At 46.2% G+C, this 4,717-nt stretch overlaps 1 long non-coding RNA gene across 1 annotated transcript; it reads right to left on the reverse strand.

Moving 5' to 3' along the window:
* Window positions 1–3,357: 3,357 nt before the first annotated feature.
* On the reverse strand, window positions 3,358–3,809 carry LOC143781346 (uncharacterized). Its single transcript, XR_013216676.1, has 3 exons — window positions 3,770–3,809; window positions 3,620–3,678; window positions 3,358–3,447 (listed from the first exon to the last, which is right to left on the reverse strand). It is a non-coding gene; the product is annotated as an uncharacterized LOC143781346 (long non-coding RNA).
* Window positions 3,810–4,717: the final 908 nt, after the last annotated feature.

The raw sequence follows: 4,717 nt of genomic DNA on the forward strand, positions 1-4,717 counted from the left end.
GTCACGTTTGGAGAGCCCCTGTGTGCCTAAACATTGGAGCTCCCCTACAAGTGACCCCATTTTGGAAACTATACCCCCCAAGGAACTTATCTAGATGTATAGTGAGCACTTTAAACCCCCAGGTGCTTCACAGAAGTTTATAACGCAGAGCCATGAAAATAAAAAATAGTTTTTCTTTCCTCAAAAATGATTTTTAGCCCAGAATTTTTTATTTTCCCAAGTGTAACAGGAGAAATTGGACCCCAAATGTTGTTGTCCAGTTTGTCCTGAGTACGATGATACCCCATATGTAGGGGTAAACCACTGTTTGGGCACACGGCAGGGCTCGGCAGAGAAGGCACGCCATTTGGCTGTTGTGAATTAGACTTTTTGGCTCCCTCTTGTGGTTACTAGTGATATGACTCTGGGATTGTCTTTCCTCAGTTTGGCTCCCACCTGGGCCGTTAGTCCAGGGGTGTTGCTATATAAACTTCCTGGATCCTTAGTCCAGTGCCTGGCATTGTTGTAATCAGATCCTTCTGTTTGCTCCGGTCTGCTGGTCCTGGTTCGTGCAAAATTAAGCTAAGTCCTGCTTCTTTGTTTTTTGGTTATTTGCTTTGCTCTCATTTTTGTCCAGCTTGTACTAAATGTGATTCCTGACTTTGCTGGAAGCTCTAGGGGGCTGGTGTTCTCCCCCCGGGCCGTTAGACGGTTCGGGAGTTCTTGAATATCCAGCGTGGATATTTTGATAGGGTTTTTGCTGACCATATAAGTCATCTTACTATATTCTGCTATTAGCTAGTGGGCCTCTCTTTGCTAAATACCTAGCTCATTCTTACGTTTGTCTTTTCCTCTTACCTCACCGTTGTTATTTGTTGGGGGCTTGTATCCTACTTTCGGGGTCTTTTTCTCTGGAGGCAAGAAAGGTCTTTCTTTTCCCTTCTAGGGTTAGTTAGTTCTCCGGCTGGCGCGAGACGTCTAGAACCAACGTAGGCACGTTCCCCGGCTGCTGCTATTTGTGGTGCTAGGATTAGATATATGGTCAGCTCAGTTACCACTGCCCTATGAGCTGGTTTTTTGTGTTTGCAGACTTAGTAATTATTTCTGAGGCCCTCTGCCATTGGGGTCATAACATTGGCTTTTTGAATGGAAAATTAGCTCCAATCATTAGCGGACACCATGTCGCGTTTGGAGAGCCCCTGTGTGCCTAAACATTGGAGCTCCCCCACAAGTGACCCCATTTTGGAAACTACACCTCCCAAGGAACTAATCTAGATGTGTGGTGAGCACTTTGAACCACCAAGTGCTTCACAGAAGTTTATAACGCAGAGCCGTGAAAATAATAAATGTGTTTTCTTTCCTCAAAAATATTTTTTTAGCCCAGAATTTTTTAATTTTCCCAAGGGTAACAGGAGAAATTTGACCCCAACAGTTGTTGTCCAGTTTCTCCTGAGTATGCTGATACCCCATATGTGGGGGTAAACCACTGTTTGGGCACATGCCAGGGCTCGGAAGGGAAGTAGTGACGTTTTGAAATGCAGACTTTGATGGAGTGGTCTGCGGGCGTCACATTCCATTTGCAGAGCCCCTGATGTGCCTAAACAGTAGAAACCCCCCACAAGTGACCCCATTTTGGAAACTAGACCCCCCAAGGAACTTATTTAGATGTGTGGTGAGCTCTTTGAACCCCCAAGTGGTTCACAGACATTTAGAACGCAGAGCCGTGAAAATAAAAAATAATTTTTCATTCCTCTAAAATTATGTTTTAGCAAGCAATTTTTTATTTAGGGTAACAGGAGAAATTGGACCCCAATAATTGTTGCCCAGTTTGTCTTGAGTATGCTGGTACCCCATATGTGGCGGTAAACCAGTGTTTGGGCGCACGTCGGGGCTCGGAAGGGAGGGAGCACCATTTGACTTTTTGAGCGCAAGATTGGCTGGAATCAATGGTGGCGCCATGTTGCGTTTGGAGATCCCTGATGTGCCTAAACAGTGGAAACCCCTCAATTCTAACTCCAGCACTAACCCCAACACACCCCAAACCCTAATTCCAACTCTAGATATAACCCTAACCCCAACACACCCCTAACCACAACCCTAACCCAACACACCCCTAACCCTAATCCCAACCCTAACCCTAATCCCAACCCTAACCACAACCCTAATCCCAACCCTAACCACAACCCTAACCCCAACACACCCCTAACCCTAACCACAAGCCTAATCTTAACCCTATTTTCAACCCTAGCCCTAATTCCAACTCTAAAGGCCCCGTCTCACATAGCGATTTACCAACGATCACGACCAGTGATACAACCTGGCCGTGATCATTGGTAAGTCGTTGTGTGGTCGCTGGGGAGCTGTCACACAGACAGCTCTCTCCAGCGACCAACGATCAGGGGAACCTCTTCGGCATCGTTGAAACTGTCTTCAACGATCCCGAAGTCCCCCTGCAGCACCCGGGTAACCAGGGTAAACATCGGGTTACTAAGCGCAGGGCCGCGCTTAGTAACCCGATGTTTACCCTGGTTACCAAAAAAAACAAACAGTACATACTCGCCTTTCGGTGTCCGTCAGGTCCCTTGCCGTCTGCTTCCTGCTCTCACTGAGTGCCGCCGTACAGTGAGAGCAGAGCGCAGCGGTGACGTCACTGCTGTGCTGTGCTCTCACTGTACGGCGGCACTCAGAGCAGGAAGCAGACGGCAAGGGACCTGACGGACACCGAAAGGCGCGTATGTACTGTTTGTTTTTTTTGGTAACCAGGGTAAACATCGGGTTACTAAGCGCGGCCCTGCGCTTAGTAACCCGATGTTTACCCTGGTTACCAGTGAAGACATCGCTGGATCGGTGTCACACACACCGATTCAGCGATGTCAGCGGGACCTCAACAACCAAAAAAAGGTCCAGGCCATTCCGACACGACCAGCGATCTCGCAGCAGGGGCCTGATCGCTGGTACGTGTCACATAGCGAGATCGCTACTGAGGTCGCTGTTGCGTCACAAAACTAGTGACTCAGCAGCGATCTCGCTAGCGATCTCGCTATGTGAGACGGGGCCTTTACTCTAATTCCAACCCTAACCGTAAGGCTATGTGCCCACATTGCGGATTCGTGTGAGATTTTTCCGCACCATTTTTAAAAAATCCGCAGGTAAAAGGCACTGCGTTTAACCTGCGCATTTACCGCGGATTTCCAGTGTTTTTTGTGCGGATTTCACCTGCAGATTCCTATTGAGGAGCAGGTGTAAAACGGAATCCGCACAAAGAATTGACATGCTGCGGAAAATACAACACAGCGTTTCCGCGCGGTATTTTCCGCACCATGGGCACAGCGGATTTGGTTTTCAGTAGGTTTACATTTTACTGTAAATGTAACATAACCCGGCACTCAACTTAAGTATGGATGCTGTAAGGTTTATTGTGTAGTATTAACAATAAAACGTTTCGGTCCTGTGGACCTTCCTCAGTTACTACATGGTGAGAACAATAAAAAAATAAACATAAACAAAATGCTTCAACAGAAGGAAAAAAATGAACAAAAAAAACAAGGTATATACAACAATATGTAACAATATGTACAAGGTAAAGATATGGTCATGTTTCAAAGGGAACATATTATAACGCTTAGAAACCGAAGCATACCTATTTGTGAGATGAGTAGGGAGTAAGTATCTTTTGCCAATAGAGCCCTATTGGTACAACTGGAGGGAAGAAGGAGGAGAGGAGTGACATTATTGTGCTGCGGTTTAAAGTGATACAGTGATCCGTGTGCACAAACCCCATAGGGAATACCTTAATATCCAGTAAGTTCCTGATTTCAGCTTTAAGGCTGGAAGAATAATAATGAGGGACAGTGATAAGGGACTTAGTCCTTGTAAATAGGAAAATGGACAAAGTCCTTATATATGGAGCGGCTCCTAATAGCAGAGTCCGGCGGGCGTGGCTTAATGCCGGTATCATGAGGCCGATAATGGCTGTGCTAATTACCTGTGTTGTCTCCGGGTGCAGACGCGGTGTCCACCGCTAGTCCCAAACATCTACCGGAGTGCTGTAAACCGGTGTATGTGCTCTTTTATGAGAGCAGCATGAAGCGCCGGAAGTGACATACCGGAAGTATGTCACCGAACAGTGGTGACTGACAGTGAGGAGGCGCCCAATAGGAAGAGCCTGGATTGTTGTTAGGGGCGGGACTACGGGTGAATGTGATCGTCCTGCAGTTTGGTGAATAGAGGGACAAGTCCGGTGTGATGGGCGGAGTTAACAACACAGCAAGAACACTGAGTAATAGATGGTGGTGGTAGATCGATGAGAGGTGCTTTTAAGGTGGTGATCAAGAGGTGTCCATCCCAGTGGTGAGAAGCCAGGTCTCAGTAAAGGCGGATCTAGGAAAATAGACATTGGTATTAGAAGGGTATCATTATATACATACATCATTATGAGAAATCGCCCGTACATTTGATTCAATAGTAGGCAAATAGGTACAGTATGGTATCAAAACATATATAAAGAGACTATGACCTCTTGGCTTTCACCTAATAATTTCAAGACAAAACCCACCAATGGAAGGCCCCCTGGATCACTAGAGACTACATCTCAAAATTGCATCTCATTCCTATTACAAAATAGAGACTCTTATTCACTCTGTAATTAGTACTTCCTGCCACCTGCAGGGTGTCTTCACTTCTGTATATGTTTAAACCTGATATTGCGCCAAAATGTTTATTACCAGATTGTTTGTGT

Source organism: Ranitomeya variabilis, chromosome 1, assembly GCF_051348905.1.
Source record: "Ranitomeya variabilis isolate aRanVar5 chromosome 1, aRanVar5.hap1, whole genome shotgun sequence".
Taxonomy (NCBI): Eukaryota; Metazoa; Chordata; class Amphibia; order Anura; family Dendrobatidae; genus Ranitomeya; species Ranitomeya variabilis.